The following is an 18,654-nucleotide window of genomic DNA, read 5'->3' as shown; positions in this document are numbered from 1 at the left end:
CGTCCTCCACCATCCACCATCTCTCTCTTCTTTCTTTCTCTCAAATCACGTTTTATTAGCGTTTATCAAAATTGAATATTGATATTCAACATTATATGTAGGATTTGTAACTTTGTTTCATTATTCTCATGTATTTAGGATAAAGTTCTTCCTTTTCATATATCTATTACAGAGTTCAAGTCGTTTTAAATTTCAATTTTAATTTTTTTTTGCAAATTAGGTTCTACATAGTATGATTTTGTTGTTATTTATTCTTTCATGACTGACCAAGGTACAACACATTAACATTAATATACATTATGATTATGAGATATGAACTTGATATTTTTATTTTCACTCAAGATTTTGTCATTGCAAGGTTTGAATTTTCATCCGCTAACATTCAAGTTGAGAATAGATCTAAGCACACGAACAATCCAATAAAAATGAACAGATACATCACTAAACTCAGAAACACATCCAGTGCAAGATGTGGTTTCTAACACATCTTCTTAAGGATACAAACTCAGTTACACATTCAGGACAAATTCATCTTCTTAAGGATGTAGTCCTAGTTTAAAATACACTCTAAAATCCATGACCCCGAATGCCTCAACAATATGGTGATATTCGTCATTGTGAAACAAACTCACAATCACAAGAAAGAAAAAAAGAATTACAATTAGAGAATTATTTTGGGTTTATGATTTCGTTATTTTTGAAAAAAATGCTAGAGTTGATAAGCTAGGGAATCCATAAATATGTTAGAGTTGTTAATTAATACTCAATTGCTCCTCAATTAAAGAAAAATAGTAACACACATATAATTCAAAAATAATAAAACATGTATCTCCAATTTTTTTACCATCGGATACATGTATCTCGATTTTTTTAACCTTTAGATACATGTATTCAAAGACCAAAATCTATTAGAGTTCTTAGTTAATACTCAATTACTCCTTTAATTAAGGATAACAATTACACACATTTAATTCAAAAATAATAAAACATGTATCTCACTTTTTTTAACTATCGGATACATGTATCTAGCAAGTCATGATACATGTATCCAAAGAACGAAACATGATATAGGAAGTAATATTCCAAGCTAACGTGAATCCTACTGATTAGGACCTAAACTGATGGAATTTATATAATTTGCTCTTTTTTTTACACATAACTCAAATATTTAAACAAATCCTCAAAGCAAGTAGAATAATTAAAATTACCATCGCATTGAGGGGATTGTATTTGACGATGTGTAGCTCTGTATTTCTTATAATAAAAAATGTTATGAGTTTTATTAATCAAGTTGAAACTTCTCCAGTGATTTCTCAGCATCAAAATTGTAGAATTTGGGTTTAGGAACCTTATTAGATACAAATACTACACAATTTTATCTGAATCTATATGATTGTACGCCAAACAATTAGTTTTTTCTCTTTTATCTATGGGTTAATTATGATTTGCATTTCCTACATACTTCCTTTTTGGACCAACCGAAGATATATATCCATTAGAATTTAGCTTTACTTCCACCCTATTTATAGGAGATAAAATGCCTTAAGGCTTTCCGTCCTATTGCATGAGGTAACACATTCATTGAATAAAATAATATCTAGGACAACCTTTTTCTTAGAATTAAGATAGAGTTGTCACACCCTTCTTTTCTCTCTGGGATGCGCCTTTTATCTAAGAAAAACAAAAGGATTTTTTTTCCAATTAAAGTGATAGTATTGATAAAGGATTATTTTGTTTATTCAGAATCGCCACTTAGAATTAAGTTTTGGTGTTACAAGTGACCTTTTCAATTCCTAATTAAAAGAAAATGATTTCTTTATTTTTTATCTAGATAAACAAAAGATCGAGTAAGAAACTTTGTTGACTAGAGGAAGGTATAAAATACCCCTCGAGTCCTGTGGTTCTAGTACATATGCTTTTATCGACTTGGACTCAACTTAATATAATTTTGTAGTAATTGCATAAGTCATGATTTGCTTGAACTTTTTTTATTGTTGAATTTTTATGAGTCTTAACCTAGATGTGTAACTGTATTTTTGGTCTTTGCATACATCGATTTAGAAGCATACCTACTTTATTTGCTTGTGAATCATCCACCCACATATGTTCTCCCATGGAATATATGTTTTGTGTCGTGCAAAGGGAGTTTATGTGAGTCAATTGTTTTACAAAGAAAAATATGCCCTCTACTTACATGATTACTAGTTTCTGGACATGTGCATTGTGTTTCACATTAAAGTAATCAAAGAAGTCTAATAGAGAAAAAATACAAAATAATAAACAAAGAAAAAAATACAACAAACACAATACACTTCTTTTTTAAGACTTTAATCATACTAAATAGATAACAAAAAGAAATACATAATTAGTACATAACTTTTTGAGTACTTGTCGACACCTTCTTCTATAACCAATCATAATTTAAGAGACTTCTTTATCGAGTCAAACTAAAGCATGAATCAGATGGTACAATAATGATATAAGATTGCGCTACTTTAAATATAGAATGGATAGAATAACCTTGGATAGGAGTGAAACAAAAAAATTTATATAGATAAACGGAATATCAAAAGACATCTTAAAGTTTTAAATTAAATATTTGAATGTTATGAATATGAAAAATATGAGAGTTATAAATATTAAAAGTATCAATTATAAATCATTAGATATGAGTTATGAAGGTGAATATTTAAGAGAAGATAAAAATAAATAACCGTTCATTTATTTCTTTTAATGCATTATTCAATTAACAAAAAATGTCTATTAAGATACAATATCATGAATTTGGTGTATATATAAAACAGTTTTTGCAACCTTTAAAATTCTCTGTGCATGCTAAAATAAAACTGATATGCATTTGTTTGACTCTTGTTTACCACAAGAAAATCAAAAGTTTTTAGTATTGATTGTCTTATTACTAAAAGTTACTAATATTATATTTGTGTTCATATAATAATAATATTTAATTGATTGGATATTTTATAATAATTTTGTTTGTGTAGGGATATAATGGTAATACAACTTTTAACTTTATTTCTTTCCACTTTTAGTAATATATGATGATAATATGATAATATGATGATATTTAATTGATTACTATTTTATAATATTTTGTATTAGTGTAGCACTAAAATGGTAATACAACTTTTAACTTTATTTCTTCCCACTTTTAATAATACTAGATAAGGGTGCCCGTGCAAGGCACGAGCATATTGTGGGGATAAAGATAGTTGTAAAGAAAGACGGGCAAATATGCAACATGATTAAAATAAATTTCAATGTTAACACATTTGATATTTGATAGTATGTTACATATATTTTGCAGAATGTTATACATTGAACTTTCTATGAAGGCCAAAACACATACACTATATGTAGTTTAATATTTGTTGCATTGGCCTGGTAGTTGAATTTTGAATTCTGCAAACTCTCAAGTGTTAACATAAGTAGTTCTTCCAGCTTGAAACTTTTTTATGATCTAAGAAGAAACTAAAGGAGTAAATTAATACAATTCAACAGATAGCAAAGAGAACTGGGAATACATCTAGAACCTTAAATTGCGCAGAGAATAACAACCCACTTTGGAGAGGAGCTATTTAAATTCAGGAAAATCCAATTCACACAACCAGGCTGCAAAATTAGACAATAGTTGTAGAGTTTGGTTAGGAAAAGGTCTACGATAAATTGATAACAGGAAAAGATTCTACTAACTCCAAGCTGAAGTAACATGAAATACAGAAAAATATGAGAGTTATAAATATTAAAAGTATCAATTATAAATCATTAGATATGAGTTATGAAGGTGAATATTTAAGAGAAGATAAAAATAAATAACCGTTCATTTATTTCTTTTAATGCATTATTCAATTAACAAAAAATGGCTATTAAGATACAATATCATGAATTTGGGGTATATATAAAACAGTTTTTGCAACCTTTAAAATTCTCTGTGCATGCTAAAATAAAACTGATATGCATTTGTTTGACTCTTATTTACCACAAGAAAATCAAAAGTTTTTAGCATTGATTGTCTTATTACTAAGGGCTCGTTTGGTGTGAGGTATAATAACAAATAGTCCCGGGATTAAATTATAGTACCGCTTATTTTGTTGTTTGGTTGGCAAGTTCGGGATAACTTATCCTGGGATTAATAATTAGTACCGGGATAAGTTATCCCTCTCCTTGGGTGGTATAGTAATCCCGGGATAACTTATCCCGAGATAAAATAGGTAAATGACAAAAATGTCTCTTTCAACCCTTTTGTTATATCACTTTTTGCATTAATGAAGGGCATTTTTGTAAACAAATAAATTGTTCTTAAAATTTATTATTTTGAATACAACAAGCCAAACACTCAATAAAAAATAATCCCAACACAACTTATCCTATCATAACTAATCCCAACATAACTTATTCCATCATAACTCATTTTCAAACCAAACGACCCCTAAAAGTTACTAATATTATATTTGTGTTCATATAATAATAATATTTAATTGATTGGATATTTTATAATAATTTTGTTTGTGTAGGGATAAAATGGTAATACAACTTTTAACTTTATTTCTTTCCACTTTTAGTAATATATGATGATAATATGATGATATTTAATTGATTACTATTTTATAATATTTTGTATTAGTGTAGCAATAAAATGGTAATACAACTTTTAACTTTATTTCTTCCCACTTTTAATAATATATGATGATATGATGTAATTCCACAATATGCTTCCTCTATTATTGAGTAATATAGTAATAGAGAGGATTTTTTTGGTTAGGCTCAAGTGTGGCCGCCGTGGGAGTGAAATATCTAGGTGAAATGGTCTGATGGACCCTTATACTTGTATTCTGAACCCTCCTACTCAACACTTTGTCAACTAAACTCTTAAACTTGTTAAAATACTATATTTTAAATCCCTTTCTCATCAGATCACTGTGTGTGTCATCCAACCTCTTACACATGTAATTTCACGTCATTTTTCAATGACACATAAAAAATTAAATATTAAAAAAATCAAATATTTAACTTTTGTAAATTTTTAAATAGTCATGTTCTTCAATCCTCATATATGCTTACAATTTGAACACCAAATTCATGCCAAATAGATTTCTTTATTTGACTTGAAATTTCAACTACAAGTTCAGTAGCACAAATCCAACGAGCCCCGGTCACAAATTTGAATTAATTTCACAAATTCATAAGAACCATTTGTTGTTCTTCAAGCTTTCTCAAGCTTATCAATGGAGTTTTCAACTTTTTCAAATAGTCACCACCACTCTTTATGTTAATGCATATCATACCTTCTCTTTAAATCTAACTAACATAAACAATGGTTTCAACTTTTTTTTAAAAAAACAACTAAGAATTTTGAAAAATGGGGGCTGAAAAAAAGAATTAATGGCGGGGTGTTGATTTGTTGCAAAAAGGAGAATGGGTTGAAGAAGAAAAAGAAAGGGTATGGCGGGTGATTTCGAAGAAAAAAAAAAGGGTGTGGTGGGTGATTTTGTTGAAGAAGAGAAGAAAGTTTAAGATTAGGGGTGGGGAGAGTGTTGGAGAAGAAGAGAAATATTTTGTTGAAGAAGAGAAGAAATAAGTTTTTTTAATAAAAAAATATTTTAAAATAAAATATAGTGTATTTACGCACTTGGAAGCAAGTGCATTCACATATTTTTCCAACTCAACAATATTTATGCCGCATAGATTTGGTCAATGGTCAGAGGGGTTTCAAATATTGTATTTTAAGAAGTTTAAGGGCCTAGTTGATAAAGTATAGAGTAAAAAGATTCAAAATACAAACTTATACAAGTACAAATGTCTATCAGACCATTTCGCCAAAAATCTATCCACGGTGAGTGCTTGTGACAATTTCAAGAGTTTGTTACACGAAGGATAGGAACAAATCTTGCTAAGTGGCTACATTCAATTAGTGTATACTGATGAGTCCACAATTTGGACTCATTTAGGGCTTTATTTTGATAGATTTAAAGTCCTCAAATGCATATTTTGTCTCAATAACTAATGTGAATCCTTAAGTTTCAGGTATTTGAAGTTTGAGGCAAAGCATCGACATTACTTAGCAAAAAGGAACAAGGCGGCTGAAAAGACAAAGAAAAGAAGGCCTGAGGGTCGCCTAATGCATTAGGCGAGTCGTCGAATAGCCTTAATCTCGCCTAATGTTCTAGTGTGTTGAGCCCTGAAGGAAAAGATCAAGTTGACGATGAAAAGGAGCAGTCGGTGCGTCGCCGAGCAGTTCCGCGAAGCTGTACTATATCGCCTAATGATTCAAAACACGAAGATGCAGAAGGCAAAATCTGAAAGGCGATGAACCAGGCCAAAGAGCTGATCGCCGAGTGCATCGCTAATCCCGACTAACTAAGCCGAGTGGTCCTTCGCAGCACAAAGCTTTGAAAACTATAAATACCTATTTATTCTGTAGCTTAGAATCAATGAATGAACGAATCAAAGAAATCAATCAAGAACTTTATCAAGTTGTAGAGAATATTTTCAGTTCTTAAAGTTTTTGGGGATACATTGTTCTTGAACTTGAAGGTTTTCAACTCCACGAAATTGGAAGTGGGTATCCAAGAATCTTCATCCTAGACGTGTTTAAAGCCATTTTCTATCATACCCACTTGATGAAAACACTTGTTCCCCCAATTCTTAGGTTGTGATTTTGTGAATATGGGTTAAATTTCCTGTTGGGTATTGCTTATTGTTAGTCTATTTGTTGTTTAAATGTGATTTCGTTTAGTAGTTGTGTTTGAACTTAATGGGATTGTAGCTGCAAATACGATTTCATTTTAGTGTTTTTGGCTTGCTCGAAAGAGAGGTTTTAAGACTAAGACTACTAAATCGATAGCCGGTGGTTATTGGGTCGTCGTGGGTTCAACTCGAGAGAGTGAATCCTAGACATTCTCCCACATATTCAGCTCGAGATAGTGAATGGGCCAAGGCGGAGGTTGTGCTTAAGTTCTGCAACTCGGTGTTCGAGAGAAATCGAGTTGATTCGGGGTAAGTTGCTCGAGAGAGAATTTACCCCACTAAAGTCTAGCCTAGTTACAAATATTCAGCAATTTACTATTAATAGAATTTACCCAATAGTAAATTTTATCCCATATTCCTATCACATCCCAAGAATCCCATCTCCCTATCTCACATCCTTATATTTTTGCTGTTTTTGTTCACTAGTTGAATATTAAACCCCCCTCATTTGATAATTGACACTTGTGTCAACCTCTTAATTTATTATGTTTTTACTCGATAATTTTTTAGCTATGGTTAACTTTAGCATATTCGCGCTTAACTCTTAATTCTCAAAAACTGGTCCCTTGGGACTCGACCCCAACCCTTGGTTGAGTTATATTACTATTGTACGATCGTAGACACTTGAATTGAAAGTTGTGTCTTGATTACGCAAATATCATATACACCCAATTTTGACCCTCCTCGAGCGAAAACTTTTTTTTTTAATTTTATTGTAAGTCTAATGTTTATTTTACCTCTTATTTCATTTTTAGTAGGTTTTAATTAATGAATTCAAAACCCATAAAAATAGTTGTATTTTTTAAATAATATTTTTTTACGATTCACGAGACAAAGAAAATTTACCATAATGACTTGATTTCGTTGTTAGGGAAAAGCCAATGGGGAAAGAATTGGGGCCAAAAAACTTTTTGGTAGTAACTTGGAATTTTCTAACCTTGTCCAGATTTGGATGAAATCAAAGTTAGTGAGGTCTAGGGAAATCTGGTAAATAATGAGAGACCTAATTATGAATTTGATCATATAAGTAGATAACTAAGACGTTAAGAAAATTGTACGACTTTACAAAATCGAATTCGTGAGAGTAGAACTCCCGACATTGATCTTAGCGTGAACGGATATTTTCTGAGTGTCATAGGTTGAAGGTGTGTTGTGAAATGGGGGTTTGAAACTCTTAATTTAACTCTTTGTTTTCGTGCAAGCCGCTAGGGTGGGATTAATTCCGCAAGGGCGGGGCTGCCATAGCAGGACAAACACGACTTAAGTAAAAAATAAACCCCAAAACATTATTATTCTGTAACATTCGATCTTGAGAGCTAAGGAACGACCCAGGGATACTTTTTGAAGGTTTTCCACCTCTTCTAGCACCAAAGGTAAGGTTTTTACTCTCCGAATCCATTTTTCGATCCGTAGAACTTAGTTCTTGGGTAATTATCGATGGGGGAGGGTTTTGATCTGGGAATTATGGTGGAAAAAGCCCTAATCTGGGTATGGGGATAAAGGTTTTGGCCTAGGGTTGATATTATTGATTATAATTTGGGTAATTAGGTCTTGTTTATTGATCCTCGCGTTATATTGATTGTTTGTAGACAAAGAACAAGTGGAAAGAATCCGAAAATGGGAGAATTAAGTTTTTTAGGGGATTCAAGCTTTGTTTGAGGTAGGTGATGGTTGTTATTTCATGTTGGTGTGTTGTATGTTAGTAATTACTTCTTCTTAATATATGTATGTATGTGAATGTTGCATTATTGATCACACTAATCGTAACTAAGTATGATTGAATAATTGTATGCCATGAATCAACACTTGATTGTATGATTATGAGAATGTACATTGTGATTGTGATTGTGGCTTGTTGAATGGATCAGGTGTTACATTTCAACACACTAACTTAGATTGGGTGCCACGTTCCAGCGCATATATGGGATCGAGTGTCACGTCCGACACACTAACTTGGATTGGGTACCACTTACCGGTACACTAACAAATTGGGTATGGGATCCATGAGAGGATCATTGAATTAGGTTCCATGAGAGGACAATTGATATACTTGTTATTGAGAATGTGGAATTGTACATTTCTCCGAAAATGATAACTAATATATATATTCTGTATATAAGTGTTTTACTTTATTGTGACTGCTTATATATATTTCGCTTATTGGAATAGCCACGTGATCATACCAATAAACTATGGTTGTGTACTGATACTGCACTTGCTTGTTCTTTGTTGAATACATGGTATCTTCAGGCGGCTATTGATAGACCTCAGCTAGGTGACTATTGAGCGTGACCGGATTCAAGGGTGAGCCACTCTTTTCGGACTCACACTATTTGTTTAGGGTGTATTGTTTAGATACTTCTTATGTTGGGTTGGGGTTATGCCCCTTTCTTAGACTTGTTGCACTTTAGATGTTTTGGTATAATGACTTTTAGGATCTAGGGGTTGTTCTTTAGCATTAATTTGGCTAGTTTATTTAAACCTTTGGAGTTTATGGGAACTTTATATAATTTCTGCATTTAAACCTGTTTTTGTATCTTTAAATGCATAGTATCTTGGTTAAGGCTGCTTAGTTGCCTTGTAGTATCGGTTCTCCCACCGGAGGGTTAATGTGGGTGCCAATCACGACGGTCTGGGTCGTGACAAAGTTGGTGTCACAGCCCTAGGTTCTTTGATCTCATTGTACCAAAACGAGTCTAGTAGAGTCATGCGGAATGGTATGAAGACGTCCGTACTTTTCTTCGAGAGGCTATAACACTTTAGGAAAAACTCACTTCTTTCTACTCCTTCATACTATGACTTGAATTCAATTGGTATATGGGTGATACAAATTGGTATCTTTTCTCCTTTACTCTATGGTCCAAACTAGAGCAACACAAGTAGTAACACCATCACTAGCAAGAGAGGATGTGTATAGACTACCGACAGTTGAATAGGGTTGCCATTCGAAACAAGTATCCGCTACCTCAGATAGATGATCTTTGACCAGTTGCAGGGTGCATCAATTTTCTCTAAGATTGATCTAAGGTTTAACTATCATCAGTTAAAGATTAGGCCTGAAGATATACCAAAAACGACTTTTAGGACCCTCTATGGGCAGTATGAGTTTCTAGTTATGTCGTTTCGGTTGAAAAATGTGCCTGTAACTTTCGTGAGTTTGATGAATGGTGTGTTCAAACCATGTCTTGATTCGTTTGTTATAGTATTTGTTGATGACATTTTGGTTTATTCAAAAAGTGAGGAAGAACATGCCGACCATCCCTGTATTATTCTAGGTGTTCTTGGGAAACAAAAGTTAATATGAGAAATTTTCTAAGTGTGAATTTTGGTTGACTTCGGTTGCCTTTTTGGGGCATATAGTTTCAAGGGAAGGGGTAATGGTAGATTCCCAAAAGATTGAAGCAGTTAGGAATTGGGTCCGACCTAGTTCTGTGACTGTAATTAAGAATTTTGTGGGGCTCGCTAGCTACTATCGTCGCTTGTGAAGGGATTAAGGTTAAATTTGTAGATTCAAGTTTATAGGTGACAACATTCAAGAAGTTTTGGTAAGGGACGACTAGATAATGAACACTATTACTTTGGAAAATGCATTTTGTATTGTTGTCATAAAATGCATGGGTTGTTTAGCGAATGATGAAATTAAGTTATGCCAATTGATGTTAGAAGCTATACTATAATTTCCTGGATTATTGTATATCAAAGAGAGTCATGATACGATTACTATACTAGCAACAATGCTTACTTGGTTAAGTTATTAAGTGTGTTACAATTGTGGAGAACCTGGGCATATGAGAAGGAAATCAGCAAGGCCGTGGAGGTCGGGGAAATGGTAATCCAGGTAGAGGAGCAGTGTAGCTAGGTAAAGAGGTTGCCCATCAAGATGACAGAGCTCAGTTTTAAGCCTTTTCGGGCAAGACCGAGGTTGAGGCGTTATATATAGTGACCACATGTACTATTCTTATCTGTGACCGGATGGCTACTGTTTGTTTGAATCTGGGTTCTACTTGTTCATATATGTCAGTTCAGTTTGCCTTGGGATTTGATACGGTTTGTGATGCACTTGATGTCCCATCTATGTTTCCACCCCAGTTGGAGAGTCTGTCATAGTCACCCATGTGTATCGTGTTTATCCTGTGTGTTTATGGATTTTCAGACTTGGGTTGATTTGGTTATGCTGGATAAGACTGACTTGACATGATCTTAGGCATGACTTGGTTGTACCCCCTAATATACCGATTTTAATTGTAATACTAAATCGGTAACTCTAGAGATCTCAGGTAGGGAAAGGTTAGAGTGGGAAGGGGTGTACAGCCTAAGCCAGTTAAGATCATATTTTTTGTGCGGGCTAGGAAATTGGAGGGGCAGGGTTGTTTGGCTTATTTAGCTCATATTCGAGATATTGAGGTTGAGTCTCCCTCTACTGAGTTTATTCCCGTGGTGTCAGAATTTAGAGAAGTGTTTCCTACTGATTGTCTGGTATGCCTCCGGATAGAGATATAGATTTCTGCATTGACTTGGAAACTGGCACTCGCCCCATCTCCATTCCTCCTTATCGCATGGCTCCGGCAGAACTGAGAGAGCTTAAGGCTCAAATCCAAGAGCTTCTTGATAAAGTTTCATTCGTCTTAGCGCTTCCCCGTGGAGTGATCTTGTCTTGTTTGTTAAGAAAAATGATGGTAATATGAAGACTGGTGATTTTATTTTAAGCCATAAAGGAGTGGATTGATATCAGAATGACAATCTTATAAATACAAAAAGTCCCATTGAGTATACTTGGGTGAAGGAAATTAAAGATCTTAGTAAGAAAGTGCGTATAAAATTGGATTAGTCCTTTGAATTTGATGGGTACACCTGAGTTTGAGGCGTCGTGTTGATGAAAAGGCTGACTTCATAGTGATAGTCCGGGCTGACCGAGCATAATGGTAATAAGATTTTGTGATGGGATGCAATTGCATAATAAGATTGTGGTTAAGCAAATTTTGTATAGTAAGTACGACTTGCGAGTATCTAAGGTTGCAATTTTCTAATATTTGGTGAGTAATGTGGTTGTATGGGAAGTTTTAAGAGATGGTGGGGCACCACTCGAATAAAATTTGAAAAAGAGCTAGAGTCATAATAAAGAAAAAATAGTGGGTGTAGTACAACCTCTAGAGAGAGGCGAGAGCAAGAATATTTTATTTGATTGCAAATGCTAAAGAGGTATCTTTAGAGGGGTAGATAATTGGGTTCAGAAATACGCAATTTCATTCGTTTTGCTATGGCTATGGCAATAGTGTCACAGATCCATTAGATTGGTTAAAAACTATTGGAAAATACTTGAGAAATGAGTGTACAGACATTAACTTGAGTGTGATGATAAGTGCTTTGTTTTTGTTTTTGAGTTTAGTAATGAGTACGATTGAATTTTTAGCGAAAGATATTGTAAGATCGATGGAGATGCAGTCAATGATAAGCGAAGATCCAGGAATTCATAAAAATCTTCAAGGTACAAGCTATTGTTGATAGATAAGGGGGTTTTGTTATACGGTTGAATTTACAATTCGTATATTTTTCATTGTAAGTCTACATTCGTGGTGATATATGTTGTCAAGGTATGAGTTGGCAAAGTGAGAAATGATCAATTGTATCAGGTATTAAGCCTTTGAAAGGACTTACACCTGGGTTAAGTCGTAAAGTTTATTACTGTTGCTTGTTAAGTACCTAAGAAAGGTTTTCATTTAAAAGTGTTGGGTTATAGTAAGGTAAATGGTCGGAGTGTTCATGATGGTTGTTAGTATTGAGAGTGTGGATACTTCAATGGAATGATGTAAAGAGTATGTGGAGTCAACTCAATGGAAATGACTGGTATTGACTCTTCAGAGGAAAGCCTTTAGTGTTATTCCGTAAAATTCTTACATGACCATCTATTTCGTTTTGTACATGATGGTGAGTATGTTTCACTAGCTATGATCACATGTGTTTTCACTTTTGTGGGTGGATCCCTAGTGGTGGATCAGGGGTACTGATCCTGCGATGTCTCTTGGTTGAGTGAGATGATTAGGAAGATTTGGTTATTTTAGATGAGATATGTGGTGTTGTCTTGGAGTTGTTAAAGTATTTCAGTGGTTCTACATGTACCACCTTGCTTATGAGAGTTTATGGAAGAGCTACCATGTGTATCTATGGTTGTCTGACAATTTTAATATTCGTCGGATCATGTATTGATTATGTGTGGTTGAATGTAGGGATCATTGGGTCCAATTCTACCATTCTTAATAGGTAATCTACAATTACTAAATCTAGCATTTTCATAGTGTTGTTGGAGGGTTTGTATGCTTGGACATATCCCTCGATGAGTATCATGTCTAAAGATCAAATTTTTATAACTTAAACTCATGGAAATTTATGTTGTGAGAAGGAGATGTTGATAAGAACTATGATTGTTTGAGTATTATGAGTGTGTGTTGGTTGGTTCAAGGCCACTTCTAATTGTAGCGAGTATTGATTTGGAATTTTATCATGCTTATGTAAGAAAGGATTCGTCCTGATGATTGTGTCAAGGTCCTTGATAAAGTGTGTACGATCAACTTTGGTGGTTATTGAGAATAGCCTTGTTGTTAGTTAAATGTACATGCAACAATAATTATCACTCAAGTATTGTGATGACTTCATTGAGGCATTGTATGAGAGGATTTATAGGTATTCAATTGGTTGGTTTGGAAATGGAGATTATATCATATAGTGAGACTCAGTTTTGTTAAACAAGACCTTCTGTATGAGGAATAACCGGTTGAAATTCTTGACCGCGATGTCCGGAAGCTAAGGATATATGGGACAAGTATCCCCAGTTGTTCAGCGATTCAGGTACTACTCTATCCTTACTTTAGCCAGTCTTTCCTAGTTGATCACTCAAGGACCAGTGATGGGTAAATTGGTGTCTATTGTAACGACTTGATTCCGTCGTTAGGGAAAAACCAATGGGGATAGAAAACTTTTTGGTAGTAACTTGGAATTTCTTAACCTAGTCTAGATTTGGACGAAATCGGAGTCAGTGAGATCTAGGGAAATCTGGTAACGAATGAGAGACCTTGTTTTTAAAAAGAAACGAGGTTTTAAGAGTCGCCACTTAATATTTAAAGAAAATTAAGAAAACTAATTTCAAAAGATTAAAGTAGTAAATCAATTGAAAAAGGCTTCGGGGTTCATATAAGCATTTCGGAAAGGGTTTGAAAGCATCCGAAATGCCCGCTAACACACGGTTATCTGATAATTAACTATTTGGCTAATTGATTCTAAAATAAAAGTAAACTTTGTTTTACAGAAACAACAATTTAAGACTTGAAATTATTTTTTTAAAGGGAAAGGGGGATAGAATATGAATATTATTTAAATACTAGATATTCTAAAGTCAAATAAAATATGCTTATTTGTCTTTAAAGATATGGTTGGTTCATGTTTTGGGGAATTGAATTAACTAACCTGAAAATTAATTTAGCAAGTAAACAATTGAACAAATATGAAAAATGGATAAAATAAAGAGAGAGAGGGTGTTGGGTATTGTCGTTGGAATTTGGTATTGCTGTTGCTGATATGTATTGTTGTAATGGGTTAGGCTGAGTTAATGAAAGATATGGGCCTGGAATGGGCTGAAAATTGGTCCCAATTAAGGTTTAAGAGTTGAGTAAAAAAATGCCTTGTATTGAATTTAAGACTTGGCCACACAGATTGTGATTATAGCCATTGGAAATTACAAACGTAGCCGATTTGAATTCATTTGGTAAATTTGACTAGTAATTAAATAAGATGAATTAATATAATTAAACCAACGAGCTTCTTAATCTTAATGAAATAGAATAATTAACTTAATTATAAATTAATTAACTCAAAAATATAAACTACTATTAATTAATTAAACTGATTAATCAAATATTTAAATAAAACTAAAAAAAATTTAAGACGATTTTCGAACATTCACAAAATGTACTAATTATATAAAACACATATATTATTCAAAAAATTATAAAAATGACAACTATTTAAAATAACTTGCAAACTATTTTTGAAATTTTATAAAACTAATTATTTTAAACCGTTTAAAAATTATAGAAGCTCAATGATTAATCTATATTGTGGAGGTCCATAATTTGGTGTCAACAACTGTCCCTCGTTTGACTTGGATTGATGAAAGAAATTCGAGGCAAATGAAATTGACGAATCCAATTTTGACCGACCACATCTTCATTCTTCAATAAAATGACTTTTGGTACGAACTTTAGGAATTATGGCCGAACCCCGGAAGTGGGTTTCCTACATATCTCTGGCTATATGAGAATTCAGGCCACTTGTAGTTCGATACGCTTGATTTGACGCACGATTTTGAAAGAATTCAAAAGCCATCCTGATACCGAATTATGAAGGGATCGAAATGCTCGAGAATAAGATTTAAGAGTGAATGTCGGAATACAACCGAGTTTTTCAACATTGATCTTGCGCGCCTACATATCCCACAGTAGTTTGACTCAATCAGTTGAAAAAGAAATCTATTATGCAAGAAAATCTTTGGTTCTAGAAAAGTGACAAAGTAAGTCGAGTATGAAAAGGAGGCTTGAGATAAATTTATCCTCTCGGGCGCTCTCAACAAAGACTGAGATAAAAGCTCATTAGCATAAAAATGTAATTCAAATAGAGATGTAGCGTCTTTTACCATGTTGACACTTCGTCACTCTCCTTGAACATTTAACGTCAGTTTCCTCAACTTGATGTTAGGCCAATAAAAGTTGTATTTCATATTTGTAATATAATTCTTCAAATGTACTCTTCCTTTGATATCGAAGTAATTAAATATAGACTGATGTAATATGTTGATGGCTCTCTTGATAACGTTTTTGCAAATGAAAATAATGATGATGATTCTTCATTGGTAAGATGACGATAATCCATTGGTAGGATGATGTTGATCCATTGGTAGGATAATGTTGCTACATGATAGGATGATGATGATGCTTCATCGACATGATGTTGATGTTGATGCTCCATTGGTAATATAATGATTCTTCATTGATAGGATGATTATAATGATAGGATGATGATGTTGATGCTCCATTGGTAGGATAATGATTCTTCATTGATAGGATGATGATGGTGATTCTCCATTGATAGTATGATGATGTTGATGCTCCATTGGTAGGATAATGATTCTTCATTGATAGGATGATGATGTTGATGCTCCATTGATAGGATGATGATTCTTCATTGATAGGATGATGATGTTGATGCTCCATTGATAGGATGACGATGCTTCATTGGTAGGATAACGATGCTTCATTGATAGGATGACGATAATCCATTGGTAGAGTGATGTTGATCTATCGATAAGATGATGCTACTTTATCGATATGATGATAATGCTCCATCGATAAATGATGATTAACAATGATCCATTGATAGGATAATACTGATGAAGATCTATTGATAGGATGATGATAATAAAGATCCGTTGGTAGGATGATGATGAAGGTTCGTCGGTAGGATAATATTGATCCATTGGTAGGATAATGTTGATGATCCATTAGTAGGATAATGCTGATCTATTGGTAGGAAAATGATAATGAAGATCCGTCGGTGGGGTAATGTTGATCCATTGGTAAGATAATATTGATAATCCATTGGTAGGATAATGCTGATCCATTGGTAGGATAATGATAATGAAGATCTGTCGGTGGGGTAATGTTGATCTATTGGTAGGATAATATTGATAATCCATTGGTAGGATAATGTTGATCCATTGGTTAGATAATGATAATAAAGATATGTCGGTAGGATGATGATATTTCATTGATAAAATATTGATGATGTCCCTCTGGGTGATGGTATTATCTCATTTGATAATACTTTAGGTATGTCCCTCTGGGTAGTTCACATTACCGCATCTGATATCAATGAAATTCGTGAATATTCTTCAAACGTTCTTAATGCTTTAAAAATATAATTTGATGTCATTGTAGATGCGTGTAAATGTTGAGAGTGATGGTTTCTTGTTCATATTTGAACATTTGTACTCATTGTGACTAATGTTTTGCTGTAAATTTAAACGAGGTGTTGTTGCTCGTATTCCAAACTTTTTCTTTTTCTTCTAAAAAACTTCAATGACTTTCCTGAATCCACATAAAAGTTGTCGATTTTAGGGAGCTCCTCGCCATTTTGACTTCTCCATATTCGTTGAATGGAGAAATATGATGAACTTGAGGCAATCTCATAGACCTGCATCCACATAAAAATTGTTAGTTTTTAAATAAACTGATCTGTGTTGACTTCTTCAATCGCTTGCTCCTTGTCTTGCTATCTTCAGTTGATCACTCTGATCTCTTGCATCTCGATAGACAAGACAAAACTTTTTATGCAAAAATATTTGAAATATATAGATAAACTCTTTAAGAAAAAGGTTTTCAAAAAGCTGTAATTGAAAAGAGTCACTACCAAGTGTCATGTCACGTCAAGCTTAAATGAGCATCCTTTGGGGTTGATGCTTCAAGGTCTATCTGATAACTTGTTGAAAAGATTCTGAAGATTCTTGAAGTTTGGGCGATCTGACTCTTGAAATGTTGAAGATTGTTGAAGTTGACTTCTATTCTCATACTGTACATGAGGATCATTTGAAGTCACTTCTAAACTTTTGATCATGCTGGAGGTATTCATAGTTGCTCTAAATTGATGAAACTTATTGAAATCGGTGTATCTTGAACCATCGATGAACGAATCATGGAATTTTTGAAATTTTTTCTAAAATTTTGTTCTAGTTATAATTCTCTACGTACCTTCAGTCTTGACTTGTTGAGAGATCCTCTTCTTGAGAATTTTTTAGTCTCTCTAAAAAATTTGGTCCCAGTTTCTATAGTAAAGAAATATAGAAATCTTGTGGGAGATATGACCGAGCCATTTTGTGGCGCCTACATATCCCGTTGAGGCAGGAATCAGGTCAAACGTAGTTCCCTCCTCGAGGATTAACAAAAATAAGAAATTTAATTAAGGAAACGACCGAGGCCGACATAGGCCGTCTACATATTTCATTCTAGAGAATTCAGGTCAGTCGTAGTTCATTAAAAAGGGATAAATTTTAAACATAAACGATTACAAACAAATAAAGGCGGTTACAAGGAAAAGATAGAAATCGAGTCTTCAAACATTGTATCTTTTGACACATTTAAGTAGATTGATGACTTGTGAGATCCAATGTTCATGTTCAACCACATAATGTCTTCAAACAAATGTATCAATGTGTTTTTTAAGTAAACTGATGCGTTCTCTTTCCTGTGTTTTTGTCAGATAGGCACCAATTTTGATTTCTTTGACGCATTCATCATGTTCCTGATTCACTATTTTGATCTCTTCTGAAATTGGCTTATCGTGACTTTCGAACTGTCTGAATTCCTCAACCAGGTGTTTGGGTACCATGATCTTCTCATTGTAGTCCTCAAATTCGTCTGCATCTACCCCATTTTGCTCATTCAGCTTGTGACATGACATGCTTTTGGCAGATTTGAAAATATTTTCACTGAAATCATAGGCATATACTATTAGATAGCAAATATAAGGCAAGTAAAACAATTTTTTGCATTAAAAGAGGTTTCCATTTGAAACAAGAAAATTAGAACTTTGGCCATGACAATAAATCATTTGGCATTTTCAAATTATTAGGAGGGAGATTAAAACATATTGAGGCAAAAATAGAGTAAAGGATGGTTGCCGAGCCTCGTTCGGAACACCACCAATTTTAGAAATAGCATAGAAAATTGTCTATTTCTACCAAGATGAGCGAGAAATCAAGAGTGGAGTGGATGTCCAGTTAGACGTTTGCTCCTTTGGCTCGTTGTCTAGTATGACTGACGTCTCAATCATCTCTTCAAGCATAAT

This window comes from Solanum stenotomum, chromosome 6, assembly GCF_019186545.1.
Source record: "Solanum stenotomum isolate F172 chromosome 6, ASM1918654v1, whole genome shotgun sequence".
NCBI classification, from domain to species: domain Eukaryota; kingdom Viridiplantae; phylum Streptophyta; class Magnoliopsida; order Solanales; family Solanaceae; genus Solanum; species Solanum stenotomum.
This window is presented reverse-complemented; position numbering follows the sequence as displayed.